The sequence below is a fragment of the Ischnura elegans genome, chromosome 1 (genome assembly GCF_921293095.1).
Source record: "Ischnura elegans chromosome 1, ioIscEleg1.1, whole genome shotgun sequence".
In the NCBI taxonomy this organism is placed as follows: Eukaryota; Metazoa; Arthropoda; class Insecta; order Odonata; family Coenagrionidae; genus Ischnura; species Ischnura elegans.
In genome coordinates this window covers 91200832-91226320 of record NC_060246.1, presented here as the reverse complement: position 1 = coordinate 91226320, position 25489 = coordinate 91200832, and positions in this window count along the sequence as shown.

Genomic DNA, 25489 nt, shown 5'->3' with positions numbered 1-25489 from the left:
TGATACCCTTACACTTCTCACCGTACACTTCCACTAACTGGTGACGGATTCCTTTCGGATAAAACATTTTTGCTTTAAAAAATCGAATGACAGAGCGTAGTTCGCACCTGGCGGGCTAGCTTAGCGGAAGCTCTATCCTAAACCACTGCTACGCAGCAACTGGGCGGCCTGAGGTCATTTGGCTGGTTCTAAACTTTGGCGGAGGAACCAAAGAATGCTGTGCTGTTGTCAAATTTTGCCTAATACTCGTGTTCAGAATTGATGTCGTTGGAGACCTTACTTTTCAATACACTCTCGTGCCTTACCTTAATCAAAATCGTATTCATGATGAATTTTTGTAAGGATGTTTCTTTAGCAAGCCATTTCAATTTCAGGGAAGAAAATCTATTTAGACCACTTTTGAGTTATGCTATGTTTGATTAATACGATAAAATATGAGTGTACGTAAAATTAATAAGGAAAGATTAGAAAAAAGGAAATACCTGGGAAATAATTTAAAAAGATATATCGGCGTAAGGCATCGCTCATCATCATCGAGAATAAATAGCACTCATGCAAACTTTCTTTAGTTTACTTTGAATAGGGAGTTTACAATCGGAGTGTAAATAGCCATTTCTTCCCATGAATCTAGGATTTTCTCTTGCTTTCTAATATGATCACCAAAAGCCTAAAATTGTACATTCATGCATAAAAATGAAATCTTTTCATTTGAAAAATTTCGCATTCCTCAAAACTATTCGTCGAATCGCATCGCCTTTGCTCTTTGTCTTGGGATCAATTTTATAATTTATTATTACCAATATCCCAATTCATTTTTAAATCCGAACTCACCCACAATATAACACTTTCTGAAAGCTGTGATCACGGACAAGCGTTGAACTAAAAGAGGCCTCTACATTATGTTCGTGAAGGATTCAGCGACGTTCGCTACCAAGATAATTAATTTAAATTGCCCCTCTCGAATATAAGAGGACAATTATGCATGCAAGGGAGTTCGTTGCATAAATTAGCGCCACATATTGTTTCGCGTTCCTTATCCGCCCACAGAGGGCCACTAAAAACCTAAAATAATCATGGATTATAATTGCAAAGCCATTTGCGAGCTTCGTGGAGGAAAATTTTCACATAACAGCCAAGAAAAGATTTAATTTTTTTCTTTACACAACACACTCTAATGAAAGGTTCATCGATCCAAAAATCTAGCGATAAACTTATTAGTACAGTCAACACTTTTCAGAAATTAATAGGGACAATATATTTGAGATTTAATGATAAATAATACGCGATTAATCTCTGGAATACATTAATAAGATAACTTTACGTTTTTTATTAATTTATTATTTCTTTTTGATATTATTTGAAATTTGGAGATTTAAATTCTTTAGCCGTTCCAGATATTCTAGTCGCTGGTGGAGGAATAAATAATCCAGACCTGCACTAGGGGATTACTATTTAATAATGAAAATGTATTACAGTTGGCTTTAATAGCCGTTTGACCACCTCAGAAAATATCAAAACTTGTATTAACCACGAGGTCAACTTTTGGTGAAGCTTAACACCTTCCATCGTAACGAACATTATATTGCCATTATTTTTCAATGCATGCATCTTTCACAAACATAAGGTTATGATAATTTAGCTCCAAATAACGAATTTTAGCCATAAAATGAAAAATGCCAGACCTTAAACCATGCCACTCTGATTTTCTTGCATCTCCCATGACAATTTTTTCCCCAACTTTCCTCGGTTCTCACAGAGTTCCGTATCTGTTTCAACCACGCTTCACTCTTACCTTGGGTACCGTAAAGGTATCCTAAATGTTTTCAAATAAATTTTGAGTGGTTAACTTTCATAGTGGTCATCATATCAGAGCTATGGTATATAATAGGAAATGCGATTGGAACGAGGCAGAAGATGGAGGCGGCAAGCACGCCTACGTTGAAGCGTGCTTCGAACTCCAGTTGTGAGGGGAAGCATCGGGCGAAGAGTGTCGGGAAAGGTAGTTTTGGAGGAGGGATATTAAGGAAACAAGACTGATATTAATGTGAAGACTGAGAAAAATGGTGGTTACCTCACAGTTAATGGCAAAACATGCTCCTCAAAGAAGGAGACATATGGGGCTGTCAGTGAAGTGAAGGAAGAGAAGAAAGAGTGAGAAGAGGAATTTTCGAACAGAGTTGGTGAGATAAAAAATTAGCATATTTTGCATTTTGGCAATGGCGGAGCATAATGGGTCATAAAATGAATAATATAAATTCGCGTCATACATTAAAATCGTTTAAATCTCTTAAAACTACCAAACGTCTATCTCTGCGTCACAATTGATTATTCCTGACGAGCTAGTAGTGGGAAGAAATTCCATAACTTTTTGCAGAAGATGCCAAGGTAAGAGCGTTGACACGAAATGAAGATAAATGGAAATATATGCTACGATATGAATTCACATTTTAGACTATTTGTCAAAGAAGAAGGAGGTGTGCAGAGAAAAAGCAAATGGTTCTCACTAGAAGAAGTTTTGCACAGGTTGGATTCGGAAAGAACATTTCAAATGACTCAACAATGGCTTCATGTTTAAGTTAAAAAATTATATTGTAAATTTCCTACCTTATCTTTTTCATCTATTCGCTTTAGCTCCTTCTTCTCATTTTCCACTTTCCCTATTTCACTTCTGCTTCTTTTGTTTGCATCAACAAATGTGTTGTTGTGATCATTTGTTTGTATCTTCCTCCTAATGATCGCAGCGACGCCATCAGACTTTGTTGGCCATTTTTTTCACTAATCCCCTTAATCAATTTGAAATGAACAAATAGATTTAAAAAATAGATCATTTTCTGTTTTTTTTCTAGGGTTTAAGACGATTTTTGAGGGGTTGGTCGTAAGAATTTTTGTCGTATCTCGTCTCGTTTACTTCAAACATTTGTATGAGTGAGTGGTGAGAAAATGCGTGAGTGAATGTTCGGATGGGGGCTTTATAATATATTGATATAGTTTACTTGGAATTGTAGGGAGGAACTGGGGCTAAATGGACGACGATTTCGAACGGAAGGATATCAGTGAAAAGATATTTCCGTGAAAAGGATTACATCAGGTAAGAGAAGAATGTTTATATTAATGGATCTACATAGACTGAGATTGATCGACCGTGAAAGATGAGCTATACAGCAGCTCCAAATAGGAAGGCAGCTGGAGTGGAGAAGAGGAAGCTAAAATAGAGCCAGGAGAACACATGTGGAATGAATGATGGTAAAGAATCTCTAAATATGAACAGTAAGTATTATATTCATCACTTGGGTAAATATGTGATGAAAAAGGTAATCAAGGTTTATCTTTAACAAATAGGTTTACTAGGGGTATATAGTGTAAGAATAAATTAGCCTCTCAGCACAGAATATTTAACAGAGACTATCCACTTGATCTACCTTTACATTTTAAGCAAAAATAAAACAACGAAGTTTAAAACACTTGTTCGGGAAATCCTGAATATATTTCGGAGATCTTCGTAAATTTTCTGGAGGCACCTTGATACACGAAAACGCTGTTCCCCACCTTCATCAGCAGAGAAATGGAAATTTACGCCGGAAAATTCTCAGAATCAATCTGCTAGATAATTCCTCACGGTGGAATTCGGTCAACGTCGAAATGAGAACCACTTTTCTCTCTTCACGAATAATTAATTGTGACGACGGAATAAAAAAAACATCTTCATGTCCATCACGGCCTTGACCGTAAGGACCAGATGACGAAAATCCATTTTCCGCGAAGGGAGGCAACTTTTCTTTTTCTGAACCCTCTCAGTTCGGTGGGACTGGTTATGGGAAATGGGGTCTCGACTCATACCCCGCAGCGAAAGGTGAGAGACAGAGATTAAGAGAGCTGCGCAACATGTTACGGAAGAGATTCGCCCGGGTCGGAGCCGTGGGCGCAGCGGGTCAGTGGTTCGGGAAGGCGCGAGAGAAGAGCAAACGACGCGACGGTGGTCTCCGAGGTGCGTGGGCACTTGTATGAGTGCCCACTCGGCTCACGCCCTCTGCCGCGGTCGAGGGAGAATATGCTCCAGTGAGCGGCACCCACGCCCGGTCTACGACTAGCCGGAGGAACTGCGTGCAACAACAAATCTTCGCTCCGTTACACAGACCGTAGCACACGCCCTCGACTCAATTAGGGCCGAGAGAATCTGCGATGCTATCGCGGATTGTGACTGTTGCAGGACCGAGATGCGCGGATCTCACAAGTTGCAAAGGTCGTTCAAAGACTCGTTATTTGACCCAGTATCGAATCCAGAAATGGCATAGATAATCCACGAATAAATAAATTATGTGGGCCAAAATTTTTTATGCAATAACTAATGCATAAATATTTTTGTGCACAGCATTTTATTGTGCACACATTAGAGGAAGTTTTACTTTCACTCGACTGGCTTCTTTTTGGTCAAAAATTACAAATGTAATAAATTTTGTCATAATCTCGAAATTTTCTGAGCATTAAGAGTAGATCTTCTTCAACATTTTCCTGTATCTCAAATTGGAAAATTTTACTCCAGTATTTCTTTGTGTATAAAATTCTAACATTTGATTCACAGACAAATATTGGAAAGGACCGTCATAGTAAACCCTGAAATTTTCAATTCGATTGCAATAGTTTTAAGAAAGTACCTAATTTTTTCATGCATAACTTTTTTAATTCTCCACTGTTTCCCTCTCTTTCTTCTCTTCAGAATTTCCACGTTACATTTTATCCCGATTTTCCTGAGTTTCTTTCAATATCACGTGGAATTTTGTAATCACAGTTTGTGATCTGAGTCCGTATCCGCAGCGTAGAGTCCTTGTGAGTTTTTCACACTACTCATAAACCTGTCTGACCATTATGTAATACGTCTTGTATCTACCTGTATCCTCTCGACTCTTCCATGTGTACCTCCGGGAATAATGATGATTGAACCATGTGTACTAGATTTTTCTTACCCAGGACACCCTTAATTCTTTCCTCCAAACATGTAATTTCCAGCCTAAAAAGACGTTAGTAGTACTCCCGGTCCAGCGGAAGTGATGGTATCTCACCACGCAGGCCTCTAAATTAATACAGCCTTTACCTTATCGTATAATTGGTGAACGTCTGATAAGTTAATCAGACTAGAATTAACGTAAATTTCTTCAGTTTTTATGACTGACAGGATTCCTTAGCCTAAGTTATATTCCCATGAAAAATTTTAGCAGGGCATTGTAAACCCGATATTAAGCAGGGAGCACTCGATGAGAAAATCTGTCCCTCATCCAAATGGTACTCAAATATTCTAATAAAGCGCAATTCTTTGAGGTAAACACTTCTTCAAAACATGGCTTATTCACAAAATCGTTTCCTCTACGGAAAGCTATATTCTTATATCCAAACACTCCAGTCGATTGACCATCGGCCACTACACATAGAAATGCATTCATTACCTTGATATGCATAATATTGTAGAATTTCCATTTCCTTGATTTAATAAGAAGCCAAGGTATTTTCATATAATTTCGATAGGGTACAATGGAAATTCATGCCTATCTTTCGATTAAAGCTGTATTTGAACATAAATTCGATGCACACCGAAAACTATAATTAATTTACAACGGCAAGGTCTAAGCGTCATCATAAAAACAAGATTTAGGTGGCAAGTAGCAAATAAATATATTGCATTAAGTCACATTACGCTACCTAAAAATTTATCTGGTATTGCACTGAACGTAACAATCGCATCGATGATGGATGGCAATTATTAAGCGAGTCATTGAACGTGGCTACTGGCTGCAGAGCCAGAGGGCGGTGATGCTGTAGCCGCACCGCACACGCCCAGAGACTACGCCCTCTGCAGCAGAGGAATTGTCGCTTCCTTTCCACTCCTCCATCTCCGCTCTCCGTCGCCTCTTCTTCAAGCACCATCGTCGTATTCTAAGAAGTTCCGAAAAGCGATCTGCGCCAACTCCACCCTACAAGATCTCCATCCTCACGTATTCTCACCCATTGTCCTCGCGAGGGAAAATATCATGACTCAATAATAGGCAGCGGGGTGTCCTTGACATCGTAATTTGGGGTTCACGGTTTGAATATCGACACTTACACACACACACACACTAAAGCACGCGCTTTGGGACGTCTAAGGATGGACGGATGGGCATCACGGCTATAGACGGCAGGATGACGCCTGTCATCGCTCGCTGAGTAAACATGAGCCGATACACCTGATGAGATGCTGGAGCGGGCGTGGCTTTTCGACATGCGGGTGAGAAGGAAGTTCCTCCGGAATGAGAAATATATACGTCATTTCTGCACTAATTCCTAGGCTCACTTTTCATATTCTCGAAAGTTATAAATAAAATACCACATGCAATTAAAAATATCGGGATGAACTATGTTACTAATCAAAAAATGTTTGATATAACCATTTAAATTCAGATAATGCCGATGGGGTATCGTGGAAATGCATCTTTATCTTTTGATTCAATTTAGCTTATAACATGAATTCGATACCAACCGAAACCTACATCTAATGTGCTAATATGGCAAAGAACTAAGCTTAATCATAAAAACAGAATTTTGGCACCTTACCATACATGTTGGGTTTATTAGCAAATTAATACAATACATTAAGTCACATTGCCATACTTTATTACTAAGGGTACAAAAATCTGCTCAAATGGGTGAAAAAGGCTTTAATTTAAATACAAGGTTCTTGTCAAGTTTCCATGTAGATCTCATTTTCGCACATATGCCTATACCTTATATACAATATTCCCATCCAAACAGTCATTCATAATATTGGGCTGAAACACATTGTAAATGATGGGATCCGCGTTTTAAAATATTTGAGTCGAGCCGAAAACTATAATGTGCTATAGAAAGGCCTAAGCGTCACGATAGAAATAGATGCAGGGTACCTAACCTCACGATTTCTATGGTCGTTGCAAATTAATATTGCAAACGAAATCTAAATGGGTAACTTAAATGCACATGAAACAAGAATCGGGTCAAATGGCTGGAAAAAAAATTTAAACCAATTATTAACTCCTTTTCACACATGCATTCTATGCATTCTGATACTGTTTTTTGTATTGGTCAGATATATCTTAAATTATTATTATTATGGATAGTAAAAGAATAAAAATTTGTTAGGTTCACTTGCATGTTTAAATAGGACCTAACAGACCCCAGAGTTTCTTTATCTGCAGAGAGAAAATAAATGGCGGCATGCTGTTGGCAGCATACATAGCTTACAGACACCATTTTGAAACGGTCCTGCAGCTATGCTATCTGTCGCAGAAGACAGAAATTTTGCACGGGCACCCATGAAACTTCATGTAATGCTTACGTAAAGTTTCCAATTTGCACCATTGTTGTCGGCTGAGAAAACAATTGTGGCGCATTACTTCCTGGGCAACCCTCATATTGTGGGTAAACTTTTCTCGGGATTCCCACCGGGTTAATGTTTTTATATCGGCCAGCGTTTCAAGTACCGTCTCGGCACTCATCTTCAGGGCTGAATATTCAGTGTGTGTGAGTGCCGAGACGGTACTTGAAACGCTGGCCGATATAAAAACATTAACCCGGTGGGAATCCCGAGAAAAGTTTACCCACATTATTCGCCGGGAAAGCATTAAATCATATAACCCTAATATTATTCTTGATTAAAAAATAAGAAATGTAGCAATGTAATTTTTGAGGTTCTTCTTTCGAACAAGATTTCAACTTTTATAAGCTATTATCTGGGCATTATTAAAATGAAAGTTTAATCAGATTTTAGTTTGATATAATTTCTGGTTCTGGTTAGGATTCCTGAATCCCTGAGGACAATGGACGAGTTGCGCATCGAAACGTCGGAAGTAGATATGGAGGATCCTACGCGGTGTGAAACCCGTGAAACCTTGACTAAGATTTCAGTTTGTTTACTATAAACATGATACTTTAATTTTTTGCAAATTTGACGCCGTGAAGTTCCTTATGATTAATAGTAATTGAAGTCTGTTAACGACGGTTCCTTTCTGATTTGGAGCACCGTATACGGTTGTTTCTAAGGCTATAATTTACCTTCTTAACCTCGCGAAACCAGAAATTCTACATTTCGCAGCGCTTCGTCACCCAATAATCAGAGCCTCGGTTTTTCCCTACCTTCAACAGGAGCAGCAAAAAATCTTATCCAAAAATAGCATCTTTCATTACATCTTTTAAGCCAAAGTCGACACCCCAACTCCGATGCTAACGGGCAAGATAAGATCTCATCGATAGTACGTGAGGCAGAGGGAGTCGGGAGAACGTGAGGGGTCGAGCCAAGTGTCCTCAAAGAAGTCCCGCACGGCTACGTGATCCTCGAGAAAATGTTTCGTATATATTGTGTAAAAATAATAAAAATGTGTAACTTATAACTTCAGGCTTAACTATGTGAAACCTTTCCACAATGGGAAATGGAAGAATGAAACTTTGTTAGGTTCACTAGTATATTTTCTTGCTAAATACTGATGACGTTGTGACCTTTGTAATCGGTTTGTCATTTTCGTTTGCTTACTGATTGATTTGTATTTAGAATTATTTTTTAAATTTAATATTTTATAAATTCACTTTAAATTGGGAATATTGCTGTATGTGTACCATTTTATTTAAAATAAAAAAAAATAAATATACATGTAAATGGGCATGACCCGGGTTTCATATCCTGAATATATGAGTAGAAAAATAGTATGTGTGGTTGAAACATCATTCTTTCATGTGTGCAATTCTCACTCTTTGCAATGAATAAATGTCGAAGAAAATAAGTATGGTGTATTACTTTCTGGGCAACCCTCGTATATAAATACTACGAACACATTTTCAAATTAAGCTTTTAAATTATATATAAGATCACATTGCCAAACGAACGATCCCAAGAGCAATGAAAATTCTCCTCAGCGCGGGAAAAATACCCGTGTTGGGCTTGTTTGAAGAAAAGCAAATTTGTAGTACCAACCAGAACGAAGGAATTACTGCCGCGAAATGATTGAGGGCTTTGAGTCACTTACCAAGATCAAGGACTTTCTTTCATCATTAGGAGTTGGAATGGAGCTGAACAGGTTTCAAATTACGGTGGGAGATGCATGGCTTGAATGGGAAATAATTTGCCATCAACCTACGGATGAATCTCTGCAAATTAAGGATTGTCTCGCAGAACGATCACAACACGGAACCGCTCTTACACAAGATTACAAGTGCCTATTATCTCCGTAGAATATAAGAGCTATAACATGAGACAGTCAAAGGAAAATGGATTGCTACCACTCGTAGCTCGGAAAATATGATCGGATTTGAGATACCTGTAGTCATTTTACGGGTTACGTATCTGGCGAAGGATACCTACAGTAAAAACCATTGAAACTCGTACAGCAAGATAACTTAATGGGAAGGTTTGATTATCGAATAAATCATAGATGTGTTCTAACTAAATAGTAAAAAGTACTTGCCGATATCATGCCATGAATAAATTGGAGCGTCACTTCATAAATTATTAATACCCATTAATTAATAATACCCAAAAATATTAATTACTAGAAAACTGGGCTTATTAAACCACGAATAGCAATTGGAATTCAAAGTCGAGATCAATGCAGTTTCAACTGCCCGAAACAAAAGTAAACCCTGGATTCGAGTATTAAATACGTATACTCCGCATTAGTGACGTGCCAATAGACTTTCTAAATTGCATGATATTGCTGGAGTATGCACAAAGATATATATCAAAGTAGTAGACCAAAATAAACGCGATGAACTTTTTCACTAACAGCATGAGCTCTTGCCCAATTTTAGGCTAACTTCAAATGCCTACATTGCCACTTTTCAGATATTTCGTCATCAACTTCGGTATTTTAACCTTATTCCCAACAAATGGTCAAGGAGGATTACCCCAGACAAGATGAACGCGTTAGGATCATCATGAAACAATGACTACAAAATACAGAGCCAATGACAGAAGTAGATGAAAAATCATGTATTTTTTAGACGCGAGAGTGATGTCAGGGATGTTCGACAGGAAGAATTTTTCAATGCCCAACTCAGCGTATTCTCTGAAGAGGGACTCATTGGAGCCGTCATTTACAGGATGATTGTTTTCTTAATTGAATATGATGAGACACGGACAACTAATACCCCTCCTGAAAGACACTCCCGCGATTAAATTCGTGACTAAGACAAAGATGACGCCACCTGTGGGTCATGACATCACGGTGTCTACCGCCTACTATGACGACATAGATTGACGTGATCTACCTACCTCACGGATTCCAGGGAACCCGAAAAAGCATTTTCCAATGTTTAACATTGGCAACGTATCCAAAATGCGTAGAAGGAAGAGCTTACCTCATGGTGCGTGTGAATGATCGTACCACCACTGATACCACCACGACCCGCCTCCGTCGGGTATGTAAATGGACGCGCGTAACCGCCTAAATCTGGGACGAAGGGCGTCACAACCTGCCGCGCCCCGCCTCATTCCTTTCCCGGGATGACACTCAACGGCTCCCTGACGATCTTGCTCCGAATTTTCCCGCCGAAAACTCCCACGCCAATCCTCGGCTCTCCTCAGACCTATTAGAGAGAAGTCAAACGCGAATCACTAACCCACTCAAAGTTTCGAACCGAAGGTTGGCTTGAATATCTAATAAATGAAAAACTGAAAAGCCCAATAACAGGCGATCAGCAACCTTTCCATACCTGTGGTCCAAATGTAGAAGTTACCGAGGCTATGTGGGGCACAGGCAGGGCCAGATTTTCCTATAGGCTAACTAGGCTTCAGCCAAGGCTTCAAGATCGTGAGGGGCCTACATTCAAATGTATTGGTTAAGATCAAAGGGAATCAAAGTTTAAAAAATGGGAGGTGAAAGGGCCTCGTAATTAGAATAGAATAGGGCTTCTTTTCATCTTAATCCGGCCCTGGGCACAATTACATGTTTTAAATAAATACTCGATAAATTGAATCAATTTAAGCAATTCACCCCCTAATCATATAAAATGATAACATATAGTGCACAAATAATCAACTGCCATTCATTATGCACACCACGCCGGACGAAATAGTTTCGTAGTTAGAGCGGAAACTAGCAAAGCAGGATGGTTGACCAGCCGAAGTTCAATAAAATCGGAATAAAGAAATAAAAATTAAAAATTATGCATAAACTCTCATACAATCATAAGTCGCGTCATACTTGCAGATCCTAGGTAAGATTACTCCATGCGCCAGTAAATGGCATCACACCTAGGTAGGATTTATGAAGGCATTCCATCGTAAAAAATAAGTGCCAGTAAATGCGACTGACGAATTAAATTTGATATGGCAACAAGAAATGTTTATATAACAAATGCGCAAAAGAATAACTTAAAATTTTACGATCAAACTTAAAATATGTATTTATAACAGAATTACCTGTAAAGTAACGAGTATATTAAAAATATTTGCGTAACTTCCTGTGACGACTGAGGGAAAGAAATGAAAAAGCTCTTTCACAAGTAAAATTACACTTTAGATTTTTGACATACATACAGGGACTGGGGAGGCAAATTGCGTTGGTTATTTTCAGCCAAAGAATACGAGACTAATCCAAGCCCTAGTTTTTCATATCACCATACTTAATACAAAATGCCAATGGTAGTAATAATATTTCCCTCATTAAATGAATGAATAAAACAGTATAATTAGATATATTTTCGAATTATCGATATAGCAATCGGTATACGGATACCGATAAACGATCAAAGTTCGGTGACTTCCACCTTCACTGATTTGCCCGGCAAAGAAATTTAAGTCCACTCCACAGTTTTATTATAACATTAATAGTATTTTTCTCTCTTTTATACGAACTCTTTGAAGCCAGAACACAGGCATGTGAAACAATTGTATTTCTCTTTCTGCCATCTTGAACACAGTCATTTGAAGGAAACGAGATGAGCCATTGAATTTCTAATGCTCTACAGTTTTTGCCATTATCATAGAGTGATTTTTTTTAGAACGTAAGTTTTGAAGGCCAGCACCTTGAAACTCGATTTCAGTGCGTAATTCGTGGGCCACCATCTTGAATGACGTAAGGTATTTCAGAGAAACAAACTGAGATTTGTTTTTTGTTTTTTTTTGCAATGTCTCATTGAGCACCTGATCGTTTTGAACGACGGCGCTATGAATTATTCACTCCAATTTTCACACGACTATCAAAATAAAGCGTAGCACTATTCTTTCACAGAATTGATTTAAACTCTCCCAGTAAAAAACTCGAAAATTCGCTTTCGGATTCGCCGAAATTTCGCTTTAGGATTAAAATTCATTGATTAAAATATTATTTTGTAGAATATGCAGCACAATGTAGTGGAAGTTCTTAATATAAGTTAAAAGAGATATTGCAATATTTCAACAGGATTTATTTGAACACGACGCGTTTAATTGCAAAAACAACATTATCAAGTCGTACCTGAAAAAGTTGTTGTTACAAGGAACGTGTTCTAATAAATTCTGTGGAAATTTTGCAATGTCTCATTTAATTGTGATTAAAACATTATAATTAATATAATAGCGGGCGTAACTTGGTGGAAATCATGTATCGCAGGAGTTGAAGAAATAAAAAATTGGCTATTTCAAAGGAGTTGGAGAAATGCAAATTTTTTATTCCTTCAACTCCTACATTAAAACATTAATTGGACGGGACGAAAACACCTTAGCAAGCGAGGTTCATTACCGCTGTCAACGCAAAATGCTTCAGTTCTTTAGTCATTTCATGCGCTTCACAAAATTTTACCAATGTACGATCAAAATAAATGGTTTTGACATTATTCTGACCATAATTTTCCAATATCGTATTCCGCTAGAGGTACATAGGGAGTTGGACATTATCTCTGCCATATACTTTCGCCATTATTCACGGCACGCATGACACGTCCGTCCTAACATCTCCTGGCCCCCTCGTGATACACGAAAAGCAGACCCTGACCTTCACAAACATATCATTCTCGAAGAATTGAAATCCATTTTTTTTTGTTCGAGGATAGAGACGAATACGGATTAGGCAGTCGGATCGTCCCACGAGATGACAATCTGAGGTTCAAATGGAATCCGATCTGAAACCCTTATCAATACAATGCACCAAGGTCAGCAACGAATCAAGGAATACTTTGCGATATCCACGGGGCCATGAATCAGAAATGATGAGCCGCCTCAGAACGTTTATCGCATAGAAGCATGGCGCTATGTGAACATGTGCATAGGTAATATTCATTCACGATTCAGTCACTTAAGGGTAAATATGCCGCCTTAAATATTCCATTTAAGAAAGATTATCCCAATGAAAGGGTAGAGATGGTATTGCGAGCCACTGGAGAAAATACATTTAATCTGAACTTTAAAAAAATAATATTCGTAATATAATCAGTTAAACCTCAATAAAGATCTTTTCAAAACATTAATCGTATTTTGAAGCAATAATTTACGAAATTCAGTCATGTGAGTTCACACTTACCCGAAATAATCACTTCAACTAGGATTAAAACCAACTAACGATTACGTACGAAAGTCAACTCCACATCACAAGGTGATATTTTGAATATCTTTCTTTATCATCAACACGGTGCATTTTACTAAATAAGCTGCAGATTTTATTTGTACACTTGGCTCATCCTTATATCTTCACTACCATTTTTTCCAAGTGCTTCTTTCCCGATGAGTTCATCAATAGAAACTAGTTCGAGGCGTCTTGCCTAAATATAGGTTATCTCAACATGTTTCACAACTTAAGAAGTTTTTATTCAATCGGAAATATTTTTCTACGTTCTTAGCAAATAAGATTATCTTCTGGAATTTGATGAATAGAATTCCAAGAGCACCTGGTCGTTAGTGTCCTCTGAACGTAAACAAGAAGGAGTTGTCGCGCTATTTGAGTGGTCAGCGTATTGCCCTCACGAAATTCTCTACACTTATTTCAATACTTGAAGTAAGGAAGTAAAAGCATAATGATAACATGAAAATGTTCTTCATCGACTGCAGAAACAAGATTACTGAAAATATCTAATAAAGATATCGTATTTAGTTTTTAAGACGCGCGTAATAAAGACTATAAGCAGACACATGAAGTAATGAGGAAGAACTTTCAAAAGAACAGGAGTTAAAACATCAGAATCTATTTATTAAGTAGACAGTATAAGGTGAAAATTACGAAAAAATAATTGTAAATTCACGGCAGTATGATCTGAAAAATATATTAGATATTAGTAACTTGATAGAAAGTATCTATGGGGTCAAACTCATTTGATAGAAAGAGGACAAAATATACTTTAACGACAATAAAAGAGGAATTACTTCAGATTGCAGATTTAACTCCAATATCTTTTTGAAATGACCCAAAACAAAAAGACAAGCGAACCTGGAAGATGATGCTCATACAGAAATTTCCTTGAACTGAGTAACTGCTCTAAGCGTCTTCCAATACGAAAACGTGAGATGACGCGAATACGGAGATAAAAAAAGAAACATAAAGCAAAGATTGCTTTATTTCGGAAAGTGCTAAGAGGCAGGAAATTGGAATAAGAAAAATGAAGAGCATTTACCTCGAGGAGAAGTCGTTCACCGACAGGGAGTCTTTCTCCATCCGAGGCGGAAAAAAATGTTATTCCAAACGATAGCGAGAGTTTTGAAGGGAGGGATGGTGGCGGGGGAGGGTGGTAGTAAAAAAAAGTTACAGCATAAAAAAAGGATTGGATCAAGCGAGTGAAGTGAAATAACCGTAGCGGAACGCGCAAGCTTTTTTTCCAAACCTCTCCGCCACCACCGTGAAGATCAGATAATGGAAAGTCAAAAAGCAAATATGGGAACAGGTTGAACAATTACTCTGAGACTGGTTTTTTCTTCAGAGCACACGCATTTGTGGCATTGTGGTATTTTCTACTAATGCCAAAACTACCGAGTTAATAGAAATACCATAAATGCACCAGCAAAAGAATAAGAAAATTTTAAATCGTTTCATTTTTTACTTTTTCCCATAAAACAGACTGAAAATCTAGTTTTTATGCAATACGCGATCATGCATCAAAAATACCTCCATTGGTCGATGTCTTACGAAAAATATATATCGCAATGCAATTCCATACAACTCTGGAAGGAAAATTTAGCCTTAAGCCCTATAAGTAAAAACCTTTATGGAGCTATAATATGACCTCCTACCGATTTTATATAATCAGAAGGTGAGAATGAATATGAGCCTCTATAGCAGGACATAGGCTCGCTACAAACACTCCAAGGTAAAAAAATTCAAATAAGTATAAATTCTCAAGATTCCATCCAAAAACTGGATTATAAACGAGCAGAAGATAAGTTTAATACATTGGAGAGTCAATTAAGATTTCATAATTGATTGTTATCTTTGAGTATTTTGTTATCTTTGAGTTATTTTGGTAACAGGGTATGCATTTTTAGCCACGTATATATATGTATTATAATTTGCTTAAAGTTAAGCAGTCCTGTGAAGAAGTAAAAGTAAAGTTGAATATTTCAAGCATAAAAAGATATTTATTTATTCAAGAAGTTTATCAGATCATACCAAATTACAAATATTATACACATTATAGCTATATCATATACTTCGCTGAAGTGGATTTTTTTCGAATTATTCAGCAGAGCAAGGGCTCTCAACTATGAGGTCTAAAATAGAGGCAGAGAACAATCGAAAAGATACATCCCTCTATCGATCACGTCCTGAATGTTAAGTAAGTCTCTCACGGCAGATGATCAGAGGGAATTTAATTCCATCAAAAAATACATAATCCACTAAAGCGAGAAATGTTTCACGTAGCAGCGCCTGTAATCTCTGTAGCTTTATCATTTACCAGTGCGTGAAAATTTAGTCATTCAACGAAATGGAGGAATATTAATCGCGACAGAATCTCTACGTTAGTAAGATAATAAGTAATTCCGCTATTTCATCCCACTCACGGCATTAATGAGATCCGGCTTAATACTCCCAGAACGGTTAAATGATAAACTGATGAGTCTCTCAGGCCTCCAGAGTAATTGGATTTCTAGATGAAACCTCAGGATATGGATTTGAATTTGATTGCATTTCCCCATCTTCTGTAACGTGCCGAATTTATTTTAATGTGTAATTATGTTTATAGTCTTGGATGGTGGGGATACGATACTGATTAATGTTCTGATCTACATAAATGAGGTTCGGAGGGAATTTCGTATGCGGAGTGCAGCAATATCACCAATGCGCGATGACATTTGCGAAATGAGTTTTCGAATCGTTAAGAGTGCGCATCACTCGCCCTTACCTAGTCGTACTTTGTATTTCTTATGACACATTTCGACTTTAAAACTTCAGTTACTATTTTGAAAGTTTCAGAGCACATAGAATAGGCCATTTTAACATTTTATAGCACTTAGATTATTTAAAAATATACATCTGAGAAAATAAGGAGGTGGACTTTTCAAACTTGAGAAATTTTAACAAGGGTCTGCTTATTCTCCAATGATTTCCAGACAAATGCATAAATTTTAGATTAGTAATTTGTACCTAAAAAAGATCGGTCGAGCGGGGGTAGTGAATCTTTTAATACATCTATATGCAACAGGACGAATATTTTTAGGGATAAAACAAAGAAAATAATTTTACTGGTATTCGTTCACGCCGCAAACCGACACAAATTTGAACTGTTTATAGCGGCTGAGAATTAATTATTGAAACTCTTAAATAATTGTTGGTAAATCCAGAAGAGACTGCTTACTAATATGCTTACGAGTGACAAACATTGTGTACACATTTTACCAAGACATTTTTTTCTTTATCACATCATCAATTTATAGTCACAAGTGTTTATGAGGTATACAATGAAATTTTTTCCAACGAGCTCTCATAAAGCCCATTATTCATCCGGGAGATAATTCCGAGTTAATTAATTCGGATTCATGGCGAAATTGAATGTAAATACGGTGGCCGTGGGATAGGCACGATGCGCGTCTCGAATGCCTGAGCGCTTTCCCATCGTGTAACGAACCGAGCGACGCCCGAGCTCAGAGGTGATTCACATTCTCACTTTTCAAGGTTAAATGCTGTCCATATGTCACTCTCGCACGCGCATACCTAAGAGGAATTCCTCGAGAAGAATACATTTGGTATCTTGCCATCAGGCACTATTAAAGACGGAATCAAATCTATAAAAATGCGTAAAATTTATTCATGTCTACGAGTCAAGTTTATAAATTAGACTTCGGTCGTTTAAGTTAAAATTTTTCCCACCTATGGACGGGTATCGGACTCAGCTACAGAAGTTAAGTCTCCAGTGAAACGATTTTATAACGTTTTTCCATCAATCATCATAACGATGAGTTTCAAGACAACAATATTTTTTAGCATTGGGTCCGGTGAAAGACATGAAAAAAAAACGAAAATAATTTTGAAAAGACGGTGAAAAAGACGAAACACTCCCGAGATCAAACAAGAATACTGATTGAATCACATCAATTTCATCTTTTTACCAGCAACATTTCACATGAAATGCATATTTCTCGTCGTCTAATATAGTCTCTTGGAAAATGGAATACCTCGCACGTTAACTGGAGCATTATAGCCTCAGTTTAAACTGAAAATTGTCAGTGGCAGCAATTTACATAGTAGGAACTTTTCACCAGTATATCACCCTTTGATAATGTTGAGAAAACTGAAGTTAGAGTTGGACTTCTCTTGATAGTACATGCCAAATGACTTCTGTTTACAGCTCCATCCGACGAAATGAGTGTTATGTTTGAAGTACTAGAACCAAAGCAGGACTCGGGCTTCTCCTGCAAAATCTCCGCCTACAACCTTGGGAATGGGTGGCGAGAACTCAAGCTACCCAACAAATTCAATCTTCCCCATATTTGATTAAAGTAATAGAATTATCAATTCCACATGTAATAATTTTTCCAAAAGATAATTTTGCACGTGCTTAAACGCTTCTAATAACATTTTAAACTTAAAAATACTTAATAAATATGATTCCCTTCAAAAATCCATCTACAAGAGCCACAAAATATTAATTTTTCAACATTTCAGAAAAAATAACGTTTATTTGAAGGTACCACTACTGTAAAATATAAAAAGAGGTAAGCACCTCATCGGGAAGATATTCCACGTTGCTTTCGAAGACACTTAAATTTAGCCATTCAAAACACCGCTATCAGGAGAAAATATCTAAGCTCTCTTTTACAACAGGATGTTAAACAAAAGCAAGGGTACTCGAGGGTGAATGAAATTCCACGAATGGACGATCCGTGAAGCCAATTACAGATTAGATGAGGAAATGAGGAGAGGATTTTAGAAGGAAAAACGGCTATTTAAGAGAGAGAGTCTATGAGAGAGGTATAGAGTAATAGTGTCAACATGAGTCCGTTGATGCATTACCCAGTATTTTCATCCAAGGTAAATACACATGTCAAATTATCATTGTGAATCGGTGAATCATAGAAACTGATAATCATAAGAAATTTCCATAGTAACAACTTAACAGCTCACATTTTGCAACACTTCCATCATCAGACCATTAAATGGGCGTCTCTTAATGTACGCCGCAGTATATTTTACTTTCATATTTAAGGCTGAGGTTTGAATCCGAATCACTACTTCATGTATACGTGTTCCTAAGAAATTATAAATACATTTCTCACCAATGTTCTGTTTTGACCACAATTATCTGTCAAGCACTATCATAATGGAGAAAAAGAAGGGAAAATTTTAACTTAAATTACAAGTAATTAGTAAATGCATCATCTATCACTCGCCTTTAAGTCATGAGAAATGTAAATGAGACCTTTCTGGAACACTGGAAATGCCATTACAAATTTTAAAAAAATACCAAAAAAGTAGATAACGATACCCACGTAATGATGAATTGATAAAGCTATCAAAATAAATTGAAATAAATTACTATAGTTTAATCCGAGTCGTATAACAGCTAACAGCCTTTAATAACATCCGAGTTTCTCAAGCACGCAACGAATTCAGCCGTAGTTTTGGCCATATCATAATTTACCTTCATAAATTGTCCCCAGAAACTGGCGCCTTGGTTTAAAATACCATTTGTCCATTAAAGTGTAAGTTTAGACGCGTGTTTTCCCGTATTTCTCGATAAGTAATCACAAACACGGTGAATAAGCTGTCCCAAGAGACCTGAAAGCTGCTTAGTCACATGGGTCACTTACGGGGGCATTAGACGAAGGAATGCTAGATAAATAAAGGAAATACCTTCACAAAAAATGACTAAAAGCTGAACTAAACGCTGAGGAAAACTCAAAAGTAATGCTTCATGCAACGCAGTAATTAATATATTTGATTAAGTAAAAGAATCAATTATGCAATCCGGGCGTTTCCGCAGAATTTTAAGACGACTGATTAAGCCCACTCTGGTGTAGACAGTGGCAGATCTATGGGGGGGGGGGGGGCTATAGCCCCCCTTGGACGTTCAATTTACACTTGATAGGATAGTAATTTTTGTTCGGGCCCGCAATACTTATAGGAGTTTACCCCATAATTAGCCCCCCCCCCCCCTTGTTCCAATCCTGGATGCAGAGACAATCATAGTGGCAGGTATTCCTTCCTTCATCTGAAAAGCGTAAGCTACTTATGACTTCCGAGTCGATCCATTGGCAAATAGCTTCAACCCACCGTTTTCATCATCATCAGTTTCAACATCCTCCGACGTATCCTCAATGGGAGCCGTAAAACTCTCCTCATTTCTCAAGCTTTTACATTGATCCCTCGCCCTTAAATTAACAGCTGCACAAGCTGCCTGTCTTTCGTCGGTGGCAAGGACTTGTGCATGCTTCATTCTTTAGTCATTCCAAGCCTAATAATTACCCCAATATCATTTGAATCTTTTCACCAGTCATTCTCACAATGATTTGTTCGAACAGCTTCTCCTTGGCCTTTCTATTGGTTTTTCTTATCATTTGGCAATGCAGTTAGAAGTAAAAGCTTAATTCCCCCAAAAATAACATACATGCGTCTTCAGTAAAACTGTTTTTTTCCATAGTATTTTCACTTTATACAGAAGTTAATTAATATTTTCATTTCCCAATTTAAACCACATTATTCGTGAAGAGTTTTTACAGAAAAAAATGAATTAAAGATACATAATTAAATATTCCCCTTGCTAATAATTATTTTCCATTGACAAAACAGAATACCTATTTATCTATGGGTTTCACTATCTCACAACTAAATAGAAAATCAGCTAGAAGAAGAAATTTTCTCTCGTATGTACCTGCGTCCGCTGAAGAACTGCAAATGCTTCTACAAGGACAAAATCGTTTTAAAACCCAAGTAGACGCAGGTTTTCAGCATATTTTTACGAGAATTTTGACCAAAAAGGCAAATCATTCGTGTTTTTACCGGGAATGAAAGAAATTCATTCTGAGATTAATGCTATTTATTTAACAAGCAGGTCGTAAAACTGTCAATGTGATTTAACTTTTACGGAATAATATTTAATCACAGAAAAAGCTAAATAGACCAAGCTTAATGTCAACCGTTCGTACATTACCCAATAAGCTAACCGTCAATGCTTATTCACATAACAGCCCTTTGGCTATTGTGTTTGTGGTGAGCGGTAGTCTTCAACAATGCACGGTGCTCTGAAGCATACCTTGGGCTTTCCCCAGTGCCTGTCATTTTTTGGCAACGTTTTTCACTCGGAGACAATACATACAGCAAAACTGTGCCAAAAATTCCTTCCCCCACATTCTACCCGAAGCCCATCCACCTTTCAAGAGTGAATGGGCCGAGCAACCTGCATGTTAGATCGACATAATATGAGGTCGCCGCGAATTGGATGTCAGTTCTAATGTACAAGTGAAAATTAAAATCAAATATCTCATGCACGCCCAAATTCTAAATGCATTAAAGCACTGATTCCACAGCATTTCTAATGAATGTAGATAATGGGGTCTTCTTGCTTATTGCAATGCAAACTTTTATTCTTCTCCTTTCTAGAAATTTTTGCCTAAAAATAGGAGAAAATTTACAAAATTTATAATTTTAATTTACAAGGACAATAAGATAGTATACTGCTTTATGCTGTTTTAGACACCCCCAGGGCCTTTACTGTCTGAGGTCAAAATTTACATCCCCAAAAAGGCAGTTATTGATAAGAAACCTGATTAATAAGTACTTTATTCATTCGACATTCATAATTTAACAAACGCTTTCGCAAAAATACAACTCTCGTTGTTATTTCACACAAGTCCTCAATTGAAGCCGTGATATCCAAAACGGCATACTTACGTCCACTTGGCAGAAATGTGGGATGCAAGGTTTTTTATTAATATGTTTGGAGCTATTGTTACCATTGCTTCCATTTTTTCCTTCTCTCTTTCCTTCAATCTCTCCCTTTCTCACTCACTCAATGATTCAACCAGAGGGTTAATTTGCTTATGTGAGAGCAAAGGTGACCCCGGATTAGGTTATAGACGTCTGAACTTCACCCATTCTGGATAGCGGGTCCAGTTGTTTACCAGCTCGAGGATTATTTTTTTACTTTCGGATGTTCAATGGAATCATCCGGGATTTGAACCTGGGGCCCTTCGATCAGCAGATAAGTGGATTTTTTCCCTTCGAAAGGATCATGATTGTCACTAATCAACAATCCTAAGATTGGTTTGACGCAGCTCTCCACTCAATTCTCCCACCTAATCTTTTCACTCATACGTATTTACTCTCTTTGATATCCTTCTTTACCTGTTCCATTTATTTTGTTCGAGGTCTTCCTTTTCCGTTCTCTCTATCTACTTGTCCCCTGACGATTGTCTTCCTATGAAAGCAGTGGCGTAGCTAGGCATATGCTTTGGGGGGGATGGGATGAACTAGGGTGAAGACCCCCCTCCCCCAGGAAACGGAGGGTGCGGGAAAAAATTTTTGAAAAATTACATCCCTGGACATATATTTTACACCATTTTGGCTTTAAAATTTTAACTTTATGCAGCTGCAGTTATTAAATCTCAAAACTAGGCGATAGTTTTAAACAACTTTTATATTTCCCTGAGGCTTTAAGGGGGGATCTATCCCCTCATTTCCTCCATAGTCACGCCACTGTATGAAAGGATAGTACATTAATTCATGGCAAAATACAAAGTGATGTCTTTCGTAGCTTTGAAGATGCGTAGAGAAACTGGTTAAATTCAAAACTTTGATCTGTTATGAAAAGCAAGGCTTCAAATGCATATTTTTATGAATTACGAAGAGAAAAAGGCTTTATGTAATCTCAAATCTTTGGCCGGCATTAAAAGAAAAGTGAAAGATTGGTTAATAAGTGATATTGTAAGCTTGTGATTTCTTTATTTTAATCTGAAATGTACAAAATATATTAAATTATCATAGTTTTGTTTAAAGGTCCCTAAAGTTGAAGTTGAAACTTATAATATAAATGCTATGCTCTCAATGTGCCACATGTTGTATTGAATAACTGGAAGCTTATGACAAGCCATATGGCTTAGAAGGACCAAGTTTGTATATGCAAATAAAGGCAATAAATATCTTTATATTATAAATTAAAAATTCATCCATAAGACCACCTCCTCAGGAATCCACCCCATTGAGCAGCGGCGACCAGTTCGATTTGCGCTGTACTTGAGTGGAAGAGGGAAGAGCAGTGTCGTCTGCATACACGCGGCCGCTCATTCCCTTGACCTCGCCCTTCTATCCAGTCACACTACTTCCGAATCATTCCGGCTCGTCACCTTGCCCTCGGCGGCTGTGGAGCGCCACTCCCTCAAACGCCCCCCTCCGCCCCACACATGTCTCCAACTATTCGCAACACTCGCCCGTTTCATCAGTTCATTCCGACGTCGCTCTGCGGTTAGGTCGAGTCACCGACTCAAACGTTTCTAAGCGATTCGAATAAGTTGAGCGATCAATTGCATTGAGAATCTTGATCACGGGACAATTATCTTGTGTGATATTTGGCACGATGTAGTGGAAGTTATAAACATTAGCCAAATGAAAAATTTAAATCTTTCCACTAAATTTATTTGAGCACGATGCGTTTCATTGTTATAATAACATTCTCATGTTCATATGTACTGGCACTGACAGGCACAGAACTCAGAAAAATTAACAACCCAAGGACAGCCAGAGAATATGCCGTTTTACGCTATTTTTGACAACACTACGCACAGGCCTGCACTTTAAAACATGAGAATGTTATTTAATAACGACATGCGTCGTGCTCAAATAAAGTCAGTGGAAAGATTGCAATTTTTCATTTAACGAGACAACGTAGATTGCGTCAAACGAAACAACTAGACTACGATGTATACATTCTTCTTCATACTCCATTTCTTATATCATAGATCATACTCCATTTCTTCCCAACGAGTATAGCACGACTCTTATGAAGATTCAATTGGAAAAAATTTGGTTCGGATTTCTAAATAAAATCCTGTAAAAGTTTCCACTGACATTGACGTGAACGACCGGTTTTTATGACATGGCTTTGGTGCCACCCGTCATCGCATATGAAACCTTAGAGTCTTGACCTGATGATGAAGCCTCATGAAAATAACTGGTTTCTTAATTAAAATCGGCAAAAAATTAATTCGGCTCTGTTATCTAACCACAAGTCCCATCTAAATTCACAATACAACCTTCTCCGAATTTCATTTGCGAAGTGCAAATATCTGTTTGCTTGAAATATTTTATAAGCATAATTGCGTTAGTTAGCACCAAATCGATTAAAATACGCTAAATGCGCGAGCCATGATAAGGAACTGTATTATTTTTCGTCACTCTGGGTCATCCAACGTTATGTTAGCATATTTTATCCTGATCTCGGAACTCATTCTTATCAATTCTCGTAATTTATTTTTTATCCAGCATTGAGACCAGTTTACCTAAGCATCGTGTATCTTTAAACTGGTGCTTTCGCTCAAGAGGTATTCCAAACCATTAATAAGCCCCACTGCCCCATCAGCTGCCATGAAGATAACACCTAAGAAATTCCACCGCGCTGTTATACATGTGTCGCAATGGCTTTAGATCGGGAATGTAAGCGTCGTGAAGAATAAAACCCAATCAGATTCCGTGAAAACAATTTTAAAGGCTGCCGGAAAAAAATCCAGACCGGAATCCATAAAAAAAAACTCGTAAGGTCAAGGCTAAAAGCAGGAAATACACCAAATTTTCGAAATTCAAAACAAAGACTGGTTGAGGAAAAAGGAACCCCACAACAGTTTGGCCTAATATGGATGAAGGGCTCAATTTGTCTCCAGCGATCACACTTCCTCAGCTGATGGGGAGCACAATTATAGGCGCCAGCTGAAGACTTCTCTTCCGGGTTCCTTTTGTGATACTTCAAGGAGAAATTTGCGTGCAAAGCAACCCCGCCTTAGCAGTAAAGAGAGAAGATATTCGGAAAGCATCCGCACCTTGCCTGGGGCCCGGGAGCCGAGTGAAGATCCATTAGTACCACGGAAGAAGGAGGACGAGACAAGGGCTTCTGGGCCCGACGGCTGTTGGATTCAGAACATGAAAGACACGCGTTAAGGAAAGCAGAGAGGCCTCGGTTCGGGAACATGACGAGACAGTGGCTTCTTATCCAGTGGTACAAGGTTTGCATTACGTCACATCAGTCTCGAGAAGGCTTCCGCGGCGTGATGAAAGTGAAGATTTAGGGCTTACAGACTAGTTACCTGCGTCTACCTATGTTACTAGTTCCTCAGGCGCTGTAGTTTACTGGGACCTTGCTGAACTGAAAAAGTGATAGATCTATCAGTATGAGTTCAAAGTGAAAAAACCAGGAAGACTTCACGGAGAAGTTTTCGTGATGCCGTGAGTGAGATGAGTGCCTCATTTACTGTTGACAACGACGCGAAGGAAATAACCAAAAGTATTTAGCATATTCATACAAACCTAGACGATTCCAATCTATTATATTTTTGGTACGCCTAATTGTACTTCATTTCCATGATCACTTCACGTACTGTACATAAAAAAGGGGGATCGAATATGGGTTCTAAGTCTGGGGAGATTTTCCTGTGGGAATTTCATCTTTACGATCACTTACAGGAGGGACCACTTTTTATCTCCCCTGCAAGTGATTGAAAAAATGATTCTCTACAACATAGGACATGATTCCAGGGATCTACTGGCGTCTTTCGCCAAAGAGCAAGGTGAGGTGGAAACTGAGTTTCCCTTCATCCATCTTTGGTTTACCCAGAGACCAACCCTTCCCGACCGATCCGACCATCACCGCCGGCGCGAACGACCCGATTCACATCCCGCCTCCCAGAATATCAGGCCACGCCATGGAGCGCGGAGGACAATGGGAACCGCGAAAAATTAAGGCATCAGAGGAAGGGAAGTCAAGGTGGGTCCCCGCGAGACAGGTTGGAGGGGTAAAGGAAGGAGGAGAGCGTCCCGGAAGAACGGAATGAGAAGAAGAAAGAGATGAAGATGATGAAGAGGTGAGAAGGAGGGAGGGTGGGAGGCGGAGT